Source organism: Pyrus communis, chromosome 2, assembly GCF_963583255.1.
Source record: "Pyrus communis chromosome 2, drPyrComm1.1, whole genome shotgun sequence".
Lineage (NCBI taxonomy): Eukaryota > Viridiplantae > Streptophyta > Magnoliopsida > Rosales > Rosaceae > Pyrus > Pyrus communis.
The window spans coordinates 896,821-918,522 of record NC_084804.1 but is presented as its reverse complement, the minus strand read 5'-3'; the positions used below and the strand labels follow the sequence as shown (position 1 = coordinate 918,522).

Below are 21,702 nucleotides of genomic sequence, written 5' to 3'. Positions count from 1 at the left end.
ATGGTGAATGGTGACACTCACCGGAATGACGAATCGCCGTTGAGAATCACTGGGTTCTCCGGTGGAGTTCTACCTGAAGTAAGCCTCAAACAAACTTGATTTTTGGTGGAGATGGAAGGAAGGAGATAGTCAAGCAAGTTACAAGTGAAGTAGACAAGAAGGTCAGCTGAGAACCGGAGGAATTGGCTTGAAATTATGCTGGTGAAGCATACAGGTCACAAACTAAGGGGGGGGAATGTCCCCTTCTCACCTCCCTCAACGTCTTTTTATAATCCCCAAAAAAAAAACTGATTGTTCCCTTAAAAAAACTAACTTAACCTTTACCCACTTGTGGGAATTTAATAATTCCCACAATCTAAAGTTCACAATTCAAACGTCCGTAACTATACCGTTATAATTCGGACTCGCAAACGGCTTTCGCCTATGTATTTGTGGGTTCGAGATCTATTAAAAAAAACTAGTTGTAAATTCCAAATGTCAATGAGAGATAAAGATTGATTATGAAACTTCCAACTCAATGCCAAATCAATTTCCAAACTTAAAATTAATGGTATTAAATTAACTAATAAAGATCACGTAATCACGAAATACGAATTTAAAATACGGGGTACATAATGCATGGTGAAATTCCGGGGATGGGATTTCACACCCTCAATTGGAGATGGTAAAGAATATGGCCTTGCACTGTTCATTAAAATATTAATATCTTAGAGGGCCAGAGGGCTAAAACGAGCCCTCGGACCAGCCCTCAGTTAGAGATGGCCTTATAAGCACATACAAGGTCCCTCTTTTCCATGATGTGGGATTAATACTCTCACAGGTGCAAATATTTTTAATAGGGTAATGCCATGAAGAACAACTTTTTAACTCAAATTTTGCAAACCATATGACATAATTGTTAATAATTTGATTATTACTTAATTGTTAATTAACGTGCTTATTTCATAATGCTAGATAGACCAACTTTTTAGACCACATTTGCAAACCATATGATATGTCACAAATGGAAAATAAGCATGTTTTTTTCTGTTTTTTTTCTTTTTTTTCTTTTCAATTCCGGTTATTGGGTATATAATTTTTCTTATTTTGTTATTCTTTACAATATAATATTCATGTTCATAATGTACTATATTTGTTTCATTTCCCCATGAAAAAATATCCATGGGAAAATTACACAAATATATATATTAATGAAATGAAAAAACATCTATAGAATGGTTAGTACTATTCACACACTCCCTTTTATATCTGATACTCTTGTTAATTTTTTACCTTTGATCTTCTTTAATTCGTTCGATCTGACCACTGAAAATTGATAGGGGTATATGAGAAGTAAAAATAGTTGTATGGATAACACTTTTCGGGATGATAATGTTTAACTTGTGTGAAAATTCCAACATTGAAGAGAAGATGCGCACGAAGACGCGCAAAACCTTCACTTTCATCGGAGCCATGGCATATGCTTGTTCTCTTGTTCTTGTTTGTTTTGTTTTTTCAAATTTTCACCAATAGGAGGTTTTTTAAGAAAAACTTGAACTTATAGTAAGCTAGCAAACAAATTAATACACTCTTGGTCAAGAGCTTGAAATGGTTTAGACGCTTAGAAAGCCTTGTAGCCATCGGATGGGCAATTTCCTAAGGCACGTCCATGTCCCCAACCTTTCTTGGTGCTCGAATCCCGTACGGAATATATTTTTTTTTCTGAAAACAAGGAATCGGATATCAATCGTTCTCCTTCTTTAAGTTTCGTCATCCCCTTCACTTGTTCTCGTTCTTCTTTAAGGACTTATTTCTGCAATACTTTATCCACCCAATATTATGGCCGTAAGTCATTTTCTGTTTTTAGTATTGAAGTTCTTAGTGTATGTTATGCTTTTTTCAGTATTAGAATTTGACTAATAGCCACTAACTGTGTTTTTTCATTTTTTGAAGAAACTGATTATGATTTATTTCATACACACACACACACACATACATATATTATGATTTTAGGGCATATATACTCTCTGGGTTTGTGATGATTGGTAAATTATTTCATTTTCTTAAGGAATATCAATGTTTTATTTGATTAATTCATACCATAATGATGGATTTGAAGTGATAAATGTAGATGTTTGTCTTCGTTGATTGGAGTTTTGCTCTCCTAAGGTCCTCATGTTGAAGATCTGACATGACTTTGTTTTGTCGTCGGTCTTTAATCATATGTCGTTGATATTTAATCGATATGTCTTTGATATTAAGTTTTAGTTAGCTCATCAATTAAGTTTTTTATTTTTATTTTTTTTATCATTTTAGTCAAGTTCCTTTTCTTTACGTGGGAATAATATGAAACCTTACCTACAATCGAATTGTTATTTGTATATTATTAACTTTATTGAAAACAAAGAAACCTTCTTAATTAAAGAGATTATTTTGTTGCAGAAAAAATCCCATGTCCCAAAATTTGGGGACTGGGACAGTGATGAAAGTATATCATACACTGCATGTTTTGAGACCGCTCAAAAAAATGAAGGGAAAGGAAATCCAAATGACCCCGAAGACAATCCAGAGGCCATCAAAGGCATGCTCAAGTCCTCCACCGCACAACCTCCTAACAGCGCCACGAGTTCGAGCAGCAAGCCACGAACCTCAAGCGAAAATGTACGCCAAACTGAGGGAGACACTAGCCACGGTGCGCTCCGGCCAAATGGCGTTGTGCATGAGCGTAGGGTTTCTGGAGGGAGCTTCAAGAGTTACAGATCGGAGTCTGGTGGCGAAAGGAGCAACTCCGATTATTCTCTCTTGCAGCAACAACCGAGACACCGCCGTGCGAGGTCGGAAAGAAAGAGCAGATTGGCTTCATCAGGGAGTGGTCGCAATCATAGCATTCGTAGTCATAGCATTTCCAATTCTCCGAGCAAGCCTAAAAGTACTGACAGTAGTACTCATCAGTCTAGTAATCTTAGTCAACACGATACTGTAAGTTATCCTTCTTCATGTTTCTGTCTAATTATAGCATAGATCTGAATTCTTTCCCTTTCCTCCCTTCCTATTTGAACGCTGAAGATTAAACCACATTATCATCTTATTTTACCTTCTTTGTAGATACACCAAGTGTCATTATACAATTGGTTAGAAACTTGGGAAAAAAAATTCAATCAATTGTACTATAACACTTGGTGTACCGAATTATATTTCCAGCACATTGAAAGAAAATTCAACAAGGGAAATAATCTAACTCCTTATAGCATAAGGTTTATTAAACATATTAACAATGAAAAGAAATGAAAGTGTAACAATCCCACGTCATAACACGCGTATATCTATTTATTGATAGTGTTCTTTAATTCATAAAACAACAAATCTCATATCTACTCATATTATAACACGTAAAGTGTGATTGTCATATAAAAAAAAAAATTATTTGAACATAGATTTCATTGGTAAAGTGTGCAAAATTTGTACTGTGACAGCATACTAGAGTATCTTCAATACCCAAATTTGGGGATTGGGATGAAAAGGACCCCAAATCTGGTGAAGGTTTTACTTACACATTTGAAAAAGTGAAAGAAGAAAAGAAAATTGCATTAGAGTTCCCAGTTGTGCCTCAACAACCAAACAACAATCTCAACAGTGCGAACGAACGTGAAAAATCTCCGTCCAAATCAAAGGTAATTTTGCGGCCAAACCGAGTTTTGTGATTATATATTCTCGATATTCTAAAATATCTTCGATGAATTACTTCTGATATATAAATTTTTGTGTTCTTGTGCAGAGATGGTTCTGCATATTTTGAACCGAAAGACAGTGAGATGGATAGTATTTCACATGTTTAATATTTATGTAAACAAAGGATTTCTTGCATTTCATTTTGTTAATGGAAGTATATTTGAATTTTTTTTAACAAACGATATTATATATGTTAAAGGAGTAGAAGGGTAGGTTAAGTCTCACAATGAATTAGCCATAATAATATAGTTCAAGTTCGCTTTTTGACGAGAATCGAACTAAGACCTCTTACTTACAAGTAAAGAGAAATATTTAAATTCAGTTTGTTGACATTGCTATTCAAGTTCTTTCTTTTTGAAGTGAAAACAAATACCTTTTGAATTTGAATAAATTTTTTCAGTGTACCAATAACACGATCTGGTACACCAATTGTCATAATATAAGTAGTTAATTTTTTTTTTCAAATATTTAACCACTTATATTATAACATTTAAATGTTCTTGATCGTGTTTATAGCACATTAAAAACATTTCATTAGAATTTAGTTGGTGCTCGAAGAGAAATGTTAAGGAGATTCTCTCAAAATTGGATTCTCAATAGATCTCTACCAACTCATATTTGGGATAGCAACAATGTGGTTCAAATTCGTTTTTGATGAAAATCGAACATAAGACCTCACTTACAAACACAATATTTTACAATATTGATACCAAAATTACTATTAAACTATAAGTAACAGAAAATTCATGAAGAATCTCACTTCACATGATCTCTTAGCATTTTTTAGTGCTTGGGTTTAAAGTTCAAAACTTCAAAATTATGTTATCGTTATCGTTACCCAAACAAATAGAAGTGTGCTATCCACACACCTTATTTTACTTTTCACACACCCCTTGATAATTTTTATCCGTTGATCTTCTTCGATTCATCCGATCCGACGATCAAAAATTAAAGGGGTGTGTGAGAAGTAAAATAGGGTGTGTGGATATCACCCCCAACAAATATTATAGCAAGTCTGAATTCCCTAAGGAAGCGCCCACATATTATGCTGTGCTCTATTACTGCAACGGCCCGATTGAAACCGGTTGATCCCCGCGGGGGCCCGCTTTCAACATCCGACCATCAGCATGATTATCACATAGCCCAGCTGTTAAAAATCATTCAAAATTGATCAATTATGATTTAGTAATATTCTTTCACTTAGAAGTGAGATGTTTTAAATTTGAATTTTATAAATAATGAATTTGATACCAAATTAAGTTACTCATTATGTGGCTTAGGTGAACAATTTTATTCTTAATGTGAAAATATTGATGTAATAAAAAATAAAAATAAAAGTCATTCAAAATCATCCGTAACGTTCCACAGCGACGCTGGCCCCACACAATTCCAATGCGATGCCGTTTCACGTTGCCTTGGAATAAAACCCGAGCGCCAAATGCTGTTAATAACATATGGAGTTGAAGTAAATGGTTAGAAAATTCATCCAACTTTTTTGGGAATATACTTGTTATAATCTTGTACTGAAGTCTTCGTTGGAAATGATGTAGGAACCGCTCAATTTCAACCATCTGTTCAGCGGTTTGGTTCAAAATCAGCAAAGAAAGTAAGATCAGATGTCCATTGTGCCATTGACTACTGCTGTATTTTTATACTTGTCATTCGTTTTTTCATGAGTTAAACAATCTCCTTAACAAGTTTCTTTACTTATTCGATTGAAACATTTTATCTTTTTTGTCACCTATAGATCAACTTGTTTTTACATATTAATGGAGGGATGTCTTCTCTTTCCTAATTGCCTGACTATTTAAAACATTTTTCTTCAGCTCCCCCTTAATGCTGTGACATCTATTGTTGATGGCTTGAAGAGAATGTACAATGAGAAGCTAAAGCCCTTGGAACTTGCATATCGTTTCAACGATTTTGCATCTCTATCGTTGGTGAGTGGATTTCTATATGTTTGGATGTATATCCTTCAAAGTGTGTTGGGGAATCAAATATTCTTTTGCTCTTCTTTGCACTGTTTCGTTCAGATACTACATTTGCTAAACCTATGGATGATTTATTTCTTTGCAGACTAATTGTGATTTTGATTCTAAACCCATGGTCATGCTTTTGGGTCAGTATTCAACTGGGAAAACAACATTTATTAAACATTTGTTACGATGCAACTATCAAGGTTGGTTAAGTTATCTCTATTTTATTTTTGAAATTATTAATTGACAACCTCAGCGTTGAAGGGTTTAACATTCACTTGTTGGAACAGGAGCTCACATTGGACCAGAACCTACTACAGATAGATTCGTTGTAGTGATGGTATAATTGCTAATCACCTGGTTTCCTTCTAAAAAGTTTACCAAGTTTATTTCTTTGTACTTTCTGAGGTTTATATTGTATGTTAAATGTTTTTGGTAATGCTAATTGTTGATTGCAATTCTGTTCTCAGTCTGGACCCGATGAGAGGATCGAGTATTCCTGGAAATACTATAGCTGTTCATGCAGACATCCTTTCAGTGGTCTAACAACTTTCGGAGGTGCATTTTTGTCAAAATTTGAGTGCTTACAAATGCCACATCCAGTGAGTTTTGAACTTTTTATAATCTTCTATTTATATAGCATTTCTGCTGATTTTGTCACCATAATCTTCCTCTTGGATTGTGTTAATCTTCCTTTTTCTATGATTATAGTTGCTAGATGAAATTACATTTGTAGACACCCCTGGAGTTCTATCTGGAGAAAAGCAACGAACACAAAGGAGCTACGATTTCACTGGTGCTATATCATGGTTTACAGCAAAATGTGATGTCATTCTTGTAGAAAAAGGTACGTAGGCTAAAAAATATATTTGTTATTGATACGTGAATGTGGAAAAATGGAAGAGAATGCAAATGGAAGAGAATGCTTTTATTTTTTCATTATATTTCTCTACAAGATTACAAGGATATATATACATGATACAAATGTGTAGGTAGGACAAGGTAGCCGTCCTAGTGTGTAGGTAGGACAAGGTAGGACGGCTGTAGAGGACAAGGTAGCCGTCCTAGTATGTAGGTAGGACAAGGTAGGACGGCTGTAGGACGGCTAGTGTGTAGGTAGGACAAGGTAGGACGGCTTGACGGTTGTAGGACGGCTTATTCTTCCAATAATAATATTATATACAATTACACAAGGACTCCAACCATATTCCTTATTTGTCTAACAATTCTTCTTCTGTTTGATCCTCATAAGCTTGACATCAGCGATGAATTTAAACGTGTAATTTCATCTCTGCCTGATCATGATGACAAGATTCAAGTGGTCTTGAATAAAGCTGATCAAGTTGATACTCAACAAGTGAGATGTACCTCTGGTTTATATTGAATTCATTATACATTATGTGGAAAGAAATTTTCAAGTTATTAACTTTTTGTCTACATACTGAAGCTGATGAGAGTTTATGGGGCATTGATGTGGTCGCTTGGAAAAGTTTTGAATACTCCAGAGGTTGTGCGTGTTTATATCGGGTAGGCTTTCTGTTTCCAAAGTGGTTAATCCCTTAGGATTGGATGCATAATTGATTTGATCGAATATTGTTATTTCTTCATGGCTTTGCAGCTCATTCAATGATAAGCCTGTCAACGAAGGAGTTGTTGGTCCTATCGGCAAAGAACTGTTTGAAAAAGAACAAGATGACCTCCTATCAGATCTGGTTGATATACCAAAGAACGCATGTGATCGCCGGGTAAGATCTGTCTCATTTCGATCTTTCTTGATTTTGTTTTGGTTGATAGACAAAAGAAGACTTGGTTGCTGTTCCTGTTTGCATTCCGTTTAATTCCCTTCACCTATATATGTCGTATGTTGCAGATCAATGAATTTGTAAAACGTGCTAGAGCTGCTAAGATTCATGCCTACATAATGAGTCATCTGAAGAAGGAGATGCATGCTATGATGGGAAAATCTAAGGCTCAGTGAAAACTCATCGGCAACCTCGAAGAAGAATTTGCAAAGGTCTATCGATTCTTAAACAACACTCGTTGATCTTTACACCTATATCGTTGCAGGCATGCTTACTCTTGTTAATTTTTCCAAAAACAGGTTCAGAGGGACTTCTATTTACCAGCCGGCGACTTTCCAGACGTGGAGCACTTCCGGGAGGTGTTGGGCGGCTACAACATCGATAAATTCGACAAGTTGAAGCAGAAAATGATTCAAGCTGTGGATGACATGCTTGGCTATGACATCCCTGAGCTCTTGAAGAAATTCAGAAATCCCTACAATTGATAGTGTTACAATTCTTGGTTTATGCCAAGTTACTATCAGATATAAGTAGATAGAGATTAATATTTGATTGTTGCAATTTATTTTTAGTTGAATACTGTTGAGATTTGCATTCTCCATGGGCATGTAACTGATGATTTGAGCTTAATAATCTAAGTTTTAGCTTTTCTTAAGCTAAAATAATGATGATTGTACTACTCTTATTAAGAGACTTATAGTACTAAGTGAAGATGAATACCACCAGTGTAACAACCCGTTCCGGGATTTACGTAAGAAAATGGGTATTTTTGTATTTTCACTAAGTTTGGGGAATACTTTCCTTTTTATTATTGTTTTTTAGTCTTAATTGGTGAGCCCAAGGGGCCCACCCCCTGTTTTTGTTCCCCGGTTCCTTTCCCTTTCCCTTTTCTTTTATTTTTTTTTTCTGAAAAGTCTCTCTCTTCTCCCTCACTCTCTCTTCTCTACCCGTGCTCTCTCCCTTTCCCCCCCTCTCGGTGCTCTTCTCTCCGACAAGAACACACACACACACACACCCATGCCCACACCTATAGCTCTTTTCTAACTCCGTGGTTGTGTTTTGGACGTCAAACCATGAAGAAACCACCTCGGAGACATTTCCCCAGTTTTCCGGCGAGCACCGCCCCTTTCCGGCGAGCACAGTGCCGAGATGGATATTGAAGATGAGCGAGAGAAAGGTGAAGCTCAGATGATGAAGATGATGGTTAAGTCCTCCTGATGGCTGTGTGTGTATGTTTGGGGGTGTGTGTGTGTGTTCTTGTCGGAGAGAAGAGCACCGAGATAGGGGAGTAACAGAGGGAGAGAGTACGGGTAGAGAAGTGAGAGTGAGGGAGGAGAGAGAGAAAGACTTTTTAGAAAAAAAATAAAAGAAAAGGAAAAGGGAACCGGGGGACAAAACAGTGGGTGGGCCCCTTGGGCTCACCAATTAAGACCCAAAAACCATTATTTTAAACAAAAGAAACCCAACCAAAGTGAAAATACGAAAAATACCCTTTTTGTTCCGTAAATTCCTGGACGGGTTGTTACAAAAGTGATGAGAAAAATATTAATACATGATAAGCGGGAGAGGAGTTTTTAAGTTTGAATGACAGAGTAAGAGCACTTTTGCTCATATAATATTTGATATAGAGTATAAGTAGTATGAATGTATGTTGGATATTATATATGTATATTTTCTTCAAAGATAACGCGTGTATATTATTTAACTCTAGTCTGCAACTTAACAAACGAATTACTTGAGTGGAGGCATCTGCCCCCAGTGAGCCTTCGTTGGCTTCGCCCATTCATACAATTCAAATGATAACAATAAATAAATACTTATGGTGCAAGATGGTGAATCTGCACCACATATTGTGCGCAGAAAGTTGATGTGATTCAATACGCCTTACTCTCCCTCCAAATTGATCTCCTCTTGCGAAAGCCAATAAAGCGGAGTAAGGGTTTGAAAAACCAGTGAAACATGAATTTGAACAATTGATCCATAGGAATGAGCAGCAAACCGAATAGAGGGACTGGGAAAAAGGAAATAGGGCAAAGTATAGATATGGTCCATTTCTTCTTGACGCGAATCAAGAGCAAAATGGTGGCAACAAATGAGAGTATGGTACCAACAAAGGCGAAGAAGAGAGAGACGAATCCTATTATGAACTTGCGAAGAAAGCTGTTAACAAAAATCGGTACTGCTGAGGGGAAGCGAGGACCGAGAGAAAGAATGCCACAGAAGATAATGAGCAGGCGATGGCCACAACGACCATGCTGGTGAAGAGCAAAAAGAGAGGATCGTTCTGGAAAACAGGAAGGCCACTTTGGTCATTAGCACCCTCCGGAATGGCGTAGGCAGCTGCAAAGACTACAGTGGACACTACCACTGCCACGCTTGAGCATGACTGAGCCGTCTCTTTTGTCCATTCTTGTGCGGACTTCAGAAGCTCGTTATGCTCATCGTTGAATAGATCCTCCGTTGTCTGATACTTTTTTTTTTGGTGCATGATGTAATCAGGCGGTAGTATATGCTGACACAAACACAAACACACGTACGCATTTGTCATGTCAACCTATGGACATTGTAACATAAATATTTGTGTGACAATATAAGTATTTTATAAGGTGGATAGACTTAATTAGTAATATAAATATTTGTTTAATAACATAAGTCTAACAATAGAATATTACTAGATTCCAAAGCAGCCCTGCTCGCAATTGCATGGCAGGGCTAATTGATTTTTTGAGACAATGCTATAGAGGAGTAACTCATATCTGCAGCCTGGTGCAGTATGGTGTTTCCCTTATGGTCTATCCTATTATTCAGCTTCGAAATCAAAGTTGGTTTGTTTTGCATAAGATCAAGGATATCTTCCTGACGGTTCATAATGCCCAGATGCAAAATGTAGCATTCGTTATAGCTAACATGCTCGACTGTCTGAGGATGCTGCTCAAGTATCTCATGCACAATGGGTACATTTCCTGTGACAGTTGCTATAAGCAATGGGGTAGACGTAAAATAGCGTAAGATTATATTTTGTGAAAGTGATTTTCTTCAATTGATACCAAGACATTTATACAAAGAACTCTTGACAGAGAAGTAAACTAGCCTACATTCTAGGTATACAACAGGAACATAAATCTATACAAATCAATTACAAATTTGTTTCCAAAACTAAGCCAAGATATCAGGAATGATATCGTTGACTTCTCTACACTCCCCCTCAAGTTGGAGAGTGGATGTCAAGAACTCCCAACTTGTGTATAATAGTCAAGAAAGTTTCCTTCCCTAATGCTTTCATGAATACATCTGCAAGTTGGTGTGAAGAGGGAACAAATCGTGTGGCAACAGAACCATCTTGTATCTTATCTTGAATAAAGTGGCAATCCATCTCTATATGTCTAGTTCGTTCATGGAAAACTGGATTAGCAACAATATGAAGGGCTGCTTTGTTGTCACAATGCAATAAGGCCGGTTTTGGATGCAATAAACCCAAGTCCCTTAGAAGATATCGAAGCCATGATAGTCCACAACAAGTTCCAGTCATGGCTCTATATTTGGCCTCAGCTGATGACAAAGATACGATCTTTTGTCTCATTGATCTCCAAGAGATCAATGAAGAGCCTAAAAAAACACAATACCCTGTAGTTGATCTTCGTGTCGTAAGGCATCCTACCCAATCTGAATCACAATATGCACTCAAGGTCAAGTCATTTTTAGAAGAGAAAAACAAACCTTGTCCAAGAGTACTCTTTATATATTTCAAAACTCGGAGAGCTGCTTCCATGTGTGGGCGGCAAGGTTTATGCATAAATCTACTTAACACATGCACTGAATAAGTTATGTCCGACCTAGTAATCGTTAAATAAATCAATCGGCCCACCAACCTCCTATACTTTGCCGAATCTTTAAGCAACTCACCATTGTTTGAAAGCTTAAGATTTTGTTCCATGGGAAACTCAATTGGGCGGGCTCCTAAGAGACCACCATCCTTCAAAGTCTCTAAAGCATACTAGGTTGGGAAATGAAAATCCCATTCTTCGAACGTGACACTTCAATGCCTAGAAAGTATTTCAAGTCACCAAGGTCCTTGATTTTGAAACGATTGTTAAGGAATGTTTTAACAGCATCAATTGCATTAGGGTCATTACCAGTGATCAAAATATCATCAACATAAATCAAGAGTGCTGTAAAAGACTTGCCTCGCTGCCGTGTGAATAAAGAATAATCAGCCCTTGATTGGACATAACCAGTAGATTGAATAGCTTCGGAAAACTTTGCAAACCATTGACGAGATGCTTGCTTCAGTCCATATAGATTAAGGCGACAAACTAAATTCTCCCCCTGTCGTCGGATACCCAGATGAGGAATCATTTATATTTCTTTATGAAGATCAGCATGAAAAAACACATTGTTGACGTCAAGTTGATGGATGGACCAGTGACGGGAAACAGCAAAAGCTAAGAGGCAGCGAACAGTGATCATTTTAGCAGTGGGAGAGAAAGTATCATGAAAGTTAATACCTTCAAGCTGTGTATAACCCTTGGCAACCAAACGAGCTTTATAAATTTCAATGGAGCCATCTGAACGATGCTTGATTTTGTAGACCCAAAGGCAACCAATGGGAGATTTGCCAACATGAACAAGGGTGAGAGTCCAAGTATGGTTAGCTTCCAGAGCCTGTAATTCGGAAGCCATGACAGCCTGCCAATGAGGAGAAGCAGCAACTTTGACATAAGTCTTGGGTTCAACCTGTTGAGTAATGGTTGCAAGAAAAGATTGTTGTGCAGGTGAGAAACGATGATAAGTGAGATAATTAGCAAGTGGATAACGTGTACTTGTAGTGTGGCCAGACGATGGAGAAGCTGATTGGGTAGGCTTGAGAGTACAGTAATCGTAGTCCCGTAATTTTGGAGACGCAGATGAATGATGGCCAGAGCAACGGAACACCAATGCAGGAGTGGTGAGGGGCACAAACGATGCAGAAAATGGCTCTGAAGGTGCTGCAACAAGAAGTGGAAGAGAATCTGCAGAGAGATAAGAGTCTGGGGAAAACTTGGGCTAAATGATGGCAACATGAGAGTCACTAGGCATAGGTGATAGAGAAAGAGGGGATGGTGAGACACAGGTTGGTAGGACAATGGGTGGTGAAACATGTAGGGGTGAAGAAGAGCACGGTAATGTAGGGTTTGGAAGTAGTGGTGATGTAGGTGCATGCAAAGAGGGAGTAGGAAAGGAATGAATGATGTCAAAGGATGATGTAGGTGTTGATGCAGTGGTGGGTGAGGTTGAAGATGGAGAAGAATGGTAATGAAAAATATGTTCATGAAAAACAACATCTCTGCTAGTAAAAAATTTGTGAGTGGTAAGATTGTAAAGCTTGTACGCCTTTTGACCAACGGGGTACCCTAGAAAGACACATTTGTGAGCCAGGGGGGCAAATTTGTGAGAGATGTGTAGGTCGGTTGCATATGCAAGACATCTGAATACTTTAAGATGGGAAAAAGAAGGTGGTTTAGAATACAATCGTTCAAAAGGCGTCTGATGGGAAATGATTAATGTAGGGAGACGATTAATGAGATGAATAGTCGTAAGGACACATTCACCCCAAAAATGAAGTGGAAGATTAGCTTGGAAACGCAAGGCACGAGCAATTTCAAGTATGTGACGATGCTTGCGCTCGACGACCCCATTTTGTTGAGGCATATAGACAGAAGAGTGTTGATAAATTACCCTATGATCTTGAAAGAAACCACGAAGTGAAAAAAAATTTCCACCATTGTCTACTCTTATTTGGCGAATGGATGTATTAAACTGAGTATGCACAAAAAAGAAAAAAAATCCTTGAGGATTGTGTTTCTGATTTGTGTTGCATGAGAAAAATCCATGTCAAACGGGAATAATCATCCATTATAATTAAGAAATATTTTGCTCCAGAAGTAGAAGCAACTTTATAAGGACCCTAAATATCGCAATGGATCAAATCAAATGGTTTTGTAGTTGTAATGGAATTGACACCAAAAGGTAAACGACTTTGCTTGGCTAATGGACAAATATCGTAATCATTATTTGACTTAAAAGGAAAATGCAACAGGTGTTTCGACATGAAATCTAGTCTAGAGGGTGATAAGTGACCCAAACACTGATGCCACAACTCCGTAGGTGAGAGAACAAGGTTGCAGATAGACCTGGAATTTTAGACCCGACCTATTAAAATGAGTATTCCGGTGTGTGTTTAATGGGTCGGGTGGTTAACGGGTCAACCCGTTAAGCACCCGTTAAATAACGGGTCATTTTGAGTGAACTCGCGAAACCCGTTAACCACCCGTTAACACCCGTGATTGAGGGCTTTTGTGTAATTTCAATATTCAATAATGAAACCCTCACTCTGTCTCACATGTTATGGAATCTAGCTCCCGTTCTCTCTAGTGTCCCTCATGATTAGGGCCTCATTTTCTTCCTCAGAAATTACCATTCTCTCTAGTCTCCTGCTGCAGCATCTTTAGCTACCTGTAATCTCAACCACACCAAAAACTTCCTCTCCTCAAAGTCCAAACCCCACTTCAATTCCATCTCTGGCTCTCCCTGCACCTTCCCTGCCAAATCTAGATCATCAACAATCGTTTCCATGGTGCCCCAAAAGAAGGTAATTATGTTCACTCTTGCTCTGTAACTTCTGTTTGGCCATCAAGAAAGTATCTTTATATAAAATATCGAATACCGTTTTGTTTTTTGGTTAATTTACAAATACCCTTTTGTTTGTTTGCTGAGAAAATGTGAATTTCATAAATTTCTAGGTGAACAAGCTCGACAGCGACTGGGAGAAGAAGTGGTACGAAGCGAGAATCTTCTATGAAGTGGCGGAGGAAGTGGAAGTTGACGTCTTTAAGAAGCTGGAGAAGTGGAAAGTCCTCAGCAACGTCGAGAAGGCTTAGCTTTTGTCCAACGCGGAGGAGCTCGGGGTCACACTGTCATCGATTGAAAAAAAAAAAAAGTTAACAAGTGAAACAGGTGACATGTTAGCTTAACGGATTGGGTTTGGGTGACTCGTTAACTTAATGGGTTGGGTTTAGATAACCCGTTAAATTAACGGGTTAGATTAAACTCGACCCAAACCCAGTAAACCCGACCAGTTTACAGGTCTAGTTGCAGACTCGGCGTGGGCTACCAGATGTTATGGGAGCCAATGCCACCAAATAATAGAGCCATCCGCGTTGCTTACCCAAACCAATCACCGTCTTCATCGTCAAGTCCTGCATAATACACCATAAAGGAAAAAAAGTTACAAAACAATGTAATCCACTTGTAATTCGACTCACAGACATCAAATCTACTTTGAAAGTAGGCACACACAACACATCTCACAACAAAAAAAGTAGAACTCAAAGGAACATTCCCAGTGAAGACTATGCGAGCTTGTTTTCCAATTGGTAATAAAATTGGTGACAAATTGGTGTTTTTGACACCATCAGTGAGTAAATCTAGTGAGGAGGTTATATGATCCGTTGCACCACTGTCGATTATCCATCGACCTAAGGGCAAAGGGGATTTCGACAAACTTGTCTTCATGGCAGCATCATTAGCTTTTGGAGGAAATGATGCATCACTTCCTTTATTATTCATTATGTAAAGGATTTACTGGAATTGGGTGTCAGATAACCCAGACATCACCAACTTCATCTCCTCAAAAGTGGCACCTTCTGAAACTTGATTCATAGAGGAAGAAGAACTGTCTTCCTTTTTAAAAGGCTTGCTTCTCTTTTGAGGCTTGAATTTGTGAAGATAATGCCTCGGTGGATATACATGAAGCTAGTAACAAGTATCAATTGTGTGAAAGTCATGATCACAATGAGTACAGTGCAGGGGCTTGAGATTGGAAGACCTAGACGATCGCAAACCACCTTGTCGAACAGCCATAGCTGTTGTCTCAGTGACTCCACATGAGGCATTAAGAGATATTTGCTTCTCTTCCTGGGAAATTGAAGCATAGACCTGACGAATAGTGGGTAAAGGGTTCATCAGCAAGACTTGCCCTCGAAATGCACCATATGACTCATTGAGGCCCATAAAAAACTGCATTAACTTGTTCCTTTCATTCTGCACTCCACATGTGCAGGAAGTGGAGTCACTGTAAGACACCAGTTCATCCCATAATTTCTTCAACTTCGTGTAGTATGCAGCAATAGATAGTTGGTCTTGGGTAAGAGAAGTGATGTCCCGTTGTAACTGAAAATCTGAGGAGTATTGCTTTGTGAATAACACTCTCGCAATTCTTCCCAAATTACATGAGCATCAATTATGTAGAGGATACTAATAGAAATTTCTGAATCAATGGAATTGATAATCCACGCAACGATCATGTCATTCCATTTTTGCCATGTAGCATGGTCGTCTGGTTTAGTCTTCTCGGAAGGCTGTGTGATAGTACCATCAACAAAGTCGAACTTGTTTTTGGCACTCAGGGATATCCTCATTGCACGGGACCAGGTAGAGTAATTGTCCCCATTAAAGGGCTTCGAAACCAACATCATAGGTGGGTGATCTGAATGATGGATAAACAATGGGTTTGAAACATCAACCTTGGCATCATCTGTGGCATATTTTGAAATGTCGTTAGTGGCCTTAACGGTCGATCGAAAAGGTTATTGAAAAATAGCAAGAAAAAAAGGCAAGCGGCAAGAACTAGGGTTTTAACCTAGCTCTTGATACAATGTAAAATAGCGTAAGATTATATTTTGCGGAAATGATTTTCTTCTATTGATACCAAGACATTTATAAAGAGAATAACTCTTGACAAAGAAGTAAACTAGCCTACATTCTAGGTATACAACAGGAATATAAATCTATACAAATCAATTACAAATTTGTTTCCTAAACTAAGCCAAGATATCAGGAATGATATCGTTGACTTCTCTACAGTAGACTTGGAAACTTCCTTCCTCGCCTCATTTTTCAATTTGGTTGCTTCTTTTTTTTTTTTTTTTTTTTTTTTTATATTTTTATCACCTTCATCATCACCATTTGTCTTATTAAATTCGGTTTCTTCTGTGGCTGCCTTTACTTTTTCGCCTCCGTCATCACCATCTTTATTAGGTTTTTTCCATAACCCTAGAGAAATGGTCATGGTGTTTCCTTGCTTGCTAGTGTTCAACCAAGTACGGTTCCAATTGACGAGCAATTTGATGAGTTTCTCTAGTGATATTTTATTTTTCTTGTCCTTCCATATCCTGTAGATTATGCCGCGTTGCGGACTTCTTGTTCCTATCCATCACATGATCAAGCATATTTATACATTAACTAACGTGTTATAGGGAGATGTTTTTGGCACTCTAAAGAAGTTATCATGCACTTTTCATCTTTTCATGTAAAATCATAAGGAATGATTAAATAATATTTCTTTTTTAGAGTTCCAGTAACAAGAGTTTGCCTTGATGAAAATGCCCAACGTAAACCTTGGACCCATCGTCGACTTCACCAAGTAGGATGCCCAAGATGTAGACTTCCCACATGACGACGTTGTGATGTTTGGACTATGGTAGCAGCCATTTGGGCTTTGCTGTGCCTACACGGACACCAGGCCTTGCCCTGGTATAGGTTACCATGAGCCTATTCATGTTGGGCCATGAACTCTTGGGACAAAGCCCAACAAACATACACATGTACATAGCAATAGAGTAATGATACGTATAATGATAAATGAGCATCTTCCATTGGCTTTGTTGAAAATGTGGTTCGAAGGCAGTTGGCATTTGGGCTAACAATTGAGGCTTGTCAATCCATAGTTGTTTATACGAACAATAAGGTCCTGGAGTGAAATAGTTGAAAAATGCATAGAGGCAAACACTTGTAGTAAAACATTTCCTCTATGACTAACCACTATGATCGTTCTCCGATTCGGGAGGTATAAGATTCAAAACCTATATTAGAAGAACTATCAGTCTAACCACTCTTTCAGATAACGGTTACCACTTCAAACCATTCACATAAATTGTCCAAACAATCATAAGGCTCGGAACCTACAATTCTACCTTCACCAATTCCTTACTAAAAGACGGCTCAATCCTCAAGACCACTTGGAATTCTTCTTGGTAAGTATGGTAAGCTTGCGAAAAGGTTATGTTCGTAATGTTCCTGTTAGAGTCAATATGAAATTGGGCACACATTTCAACCGAGTCGATCCATTGTGAATTCCTCACGGATTTAGCAAGAAACCATGACGATAAGGCTAAAAGAACACTCAAGAGTTTAAGGGTAAAAAAAAGTCCATTAAATCTAGAGTACAAGATATCTTGATTGAATATACAACTCCGATGCTTGAATACGTGTAAATACTTAACTTGATTACATGATAACAATTGAAATGGTTGAACGCTAACTCAACTTGAACGATAATCTAATGAAAATTGACGAACGGAAACTTAGATTTTTGCTCAGCCCAAAATTTACAACAATTCGTTACAACGGTAGCTCCATGAATATTAAATCACCAGTGGTGAAGATTCGCTCGATATGGTGTTGATTGGGTGATTGAAGGACTGACGATCTCAACTAAAAACTTCAACGTTGGAATGGTCATCCTGGACAGTCTGTCTACTTCAGAAATGATATGAAGAGTAGTAAGGTAACCCAAGATTGACTAAGATGTCTTTTAGTACTAGGAAGTGAAACTGAAATTACAAATAGAGTCGATGTGGACCAAAATGTCAAAAAGCCTGAAAAAATTAAGAATGGGGAATTATGCCCAACTGTTCAAAGTATAGTCCTCATGGACAGATAGTACGCTGAGTGAGTTGGTCGACAAACATCGAATCATCACGGTTGCCTCCTCAAAGAGGTGTTATTAGGTTTTCAAGTAAGGGTGGTAGCCGTTGACTAAAGGTAGTAGATAAGACGATTCACTTCATGCAATTCCAACATCGAAAAGGCACAATCATGCTGCATCAGTGCACAACTACACATTTAGTAAAACATCACCGTAAGATTTGAAATTGATTGACATCATCGAAAGGTGTAAGAATAACGATCGGGTGAGACAACACTTCAGTTGTCGGAATTTCATTCACAAACAACATTTCAAACAGATTTGGTTTACTTTTTGCCAAAAATGGGAATAAGATTATGGTCAAATAGTCACGAATAACTGTCGATAGAATCAACACAACCAAGGGTATTTTGTAATTCACTACAATTGAGAGGATTTTCGATTTCTAACCGTCACAACCTTGGATTTGGTAAGAATATCTTCTGCTATGCTCACATCTCCCAAAAAAGGTATGAAATCAAAGCAATGTTGATATTTGAGGAATTTGGTATAAAGCTGGCTGTGGATGTTTATTAAACTGACCTCCTGATTAGAGTAGACAAGGATATTATCGGTAAGACAATCACTCAGAACAGTAAGCCCGAGGAAACTGATTCGGTCTACGCCACAAATACCTACTAACTTCGCCTACAACTAGTGCTTTCTTAATTTTCTCCAACACGAACTTTGGATGTTTTGTTCCCACAAGGATTGAATGAATAATTTGGATTTAACCTAATTTTTATTTAACTATTTAAAACAAGATTTGAAAAAGATTGATTTTGGAATTTAAAATATTAAAAATGAATTTTAAATAAAAACAATTTAAGAAATCAACTAGAAAACAATTTAAAGAAAATCAATTTGAAAGGAAACGTTTTGAAATAACAACAATAATAAAAATGCACTAGGGTTCTGTCATTATCTTAACAATCCTATATAATTTTACCAATTACTTATTAATTACACATGCAACTTTGAATGTTAGGTTTTTCTTATGCAATTCCCCTCGTGATATTAAGCAAGAACGTATATCTAACATGCAATCCGTCTGTGATATTCAAATCAAATGTAAATATGCAAGACTCGTTAAGTTATATGAACACACTTGAAAAATCATGCAACCCCTAAGAGCATGATATTCGCCTTAGATGAAATTACAATTATTAACCACAACAAGCAATACTCAATCCTCTGGTGATATTTCGACCGAATTGCATACAATTACTTATCTAAACATCCTAATGGCAGCTGAACATTAAGACATAAAGACTGTTTAAACATATTGATTAATAATTCAAAGTATGCATGAATAATATTATAAGCAATTAAATAAAGACAACATATTCAGTACGAACAATCATAACACAAAATGAATTTTATTGAAATAAAAAATGTATAGAAAACACCTTGAAAGAAAAATACAAATCGTCAAAGCCTACTCAAGTTTTCCCAATTGATGCCTTTATTATTATTATTTTTTTAACCCTAATGGCTAAATAACCTTATTTATACTATTATAAAATAAAATCCTTCCTAGAAAAGGTCTTCTAAAAACTAGGAAACAAAATAAAATAAGATAACTAGGAAATATATTCCTATTTTAACTTTGAAAAATCTGCCGAGCCACAAAGAATCCTACGTTTCTAGATGTTGAGAGCTCCAAAACAGGCCCAAAACAACTTGAATTAAAGCTTGAGATGTCCCATACATAATTGTAGAAGACCATGAACCCAAAAGACGTCATCTTGAACACCGAAAAGCCCAAGTAAGCCCAAAACGTCAATTTGACAGCACTGTGTGCGCTGATCCTTTATTTCATTGGCATAAAAAAACCACTTGGTAGAAAAATTTGAAATTTTGACGCAAACAAGTTGAGAGACACACGAACATCCTCCAACTAGAATCACTCCAAAATTCATCTGTTTGATCATTTTTTTCTCCAGATAAAGTCGAATGTCCTACATTAGAAATATAATTCAAAGTATTAAAATCTCACAAAATAACCAATAAAATTACTTTAGTCTAAAGGAAGGTTTTCAATTGGCACTATTCAAATGAACAGTGACTTGGGAGTGGATTTTGAGTTATTTACAAAAATACCACTGCTCTTCAGTTTCATATTAAAATTTTCAATTTATTTATGAAATTGCCACCCTTCAGCCGTGCACGTGTCGACCATCATAGAAAAGTTGGGGGATGGAATCATGGAAATGCACTTGGTCTTCCGTTTGCTTCCTGAAACCCGAAGCTTCGATTGCATCCTTAAACCTACTCCAACCATGGGCTATTTGCCAAATTTCCCCCAAACACCACCCAACCCAAGCTAAAACATTGGGCTAAAAGTCAAATGCTAAAGTTGAGCCAAATTCTCCCCCCAAATTCCCCCCCCCCCCCATCCGCATGGACTCGCTTGAAATTGGGCCACTCGCGAACGCGCCCCACGGGCCTGCTTTGAATCTACTCCTGACAGAGTAGGGGCCCACTGTCAGGGCCTTGTCGGCCACTTCCCCTGAGCCTAACCACTATTTTCCCCATTGACGACCATCATTTAAGGACCATTGGATCATCCAATGGTCCAGATTCAAATTTCATTTAAAAAAAAATATGTTATTTTAAAATACATTGAATCTAATGGCTGAGATCGAATATAATCAAATCTAACGGTAAAAAAAAAAAGATCTAATGGCCCAAATTTAAATCCAACGGCTAAAATAATTAAAAAAAATTATTTAACTCAAAATTCACCCAAAAACTCTATAAATACCTATGTATTTGTTCAAACATCCACACAAAACTCAAATTTCTCCTACAATTCTTCCAATTTATCTTTCTACCATTTCTTTCCATTTCCAAATTGTTCAACATGGCAAGAGAGCATATTAAAGGTCGTAATTGGACCTGTGAGGAAGATGTTGCTTTATACTTGGTATGAGTTTCTGTTAGCGAAGATGATGTAGTTGGCACTAATCAAAATAAAAAAGTTGTGTGGGATAAAATCATTGCAAAGTTTCAAGAAAACTGCAACGGTGGCGGGCGGGATGATGGTGGTGTTTATGATCGGTGGAAGACTATTAACAATGCATGCACTTTATGGAAGGGAAGTTTGGAGAGAACTGTGGTTGACATGCCTAGTGAAAGGAGTGCCATAGAAATTTTGAGTTTTGTTATTGATATTTTATTTGTCATGTACATAATATTAGTTTGCAACTAATTATTTTAATGTATTTTTATTGTCATGTACATAATATTAGTTTGCAACTAATTATTTTTATGTATTTTTTGCATAGGGTGACAAAGCAATGGAAATTTACAAGACAAGAGTAACACCAAAAAAATCAAGTTTTTAAGTTGCAACATGCTTGGGACATCCTCAAGGATTGTCCGAGGTGGGAAACCGATGCGGACCAACAATGGGGAAGATTATTTCAAA

At 37.3% G+C, this 21,702-nt stretch overlaps 2 pseudogenes; one reads left to right on the top strand and one right to left on the bottom strand.

Annotated features, from left to right (window-relative positions):
• Positions 1 to 7,971, top strand: LOC137727024 (EH domain-containing protein 2-like; annotated as a pseudogene).
• Positions 7,972 to 9,626: 1,655 nt separating this feature from the next.
• LOC137727017 (uncharacterized) lies at positions 9,627 to 16,592 on the bottom strand (annotated as a pseudogene).
• Between the last annotated feature and the right edge of the window lie 5,110 nt (positions 16,593 to 21,702).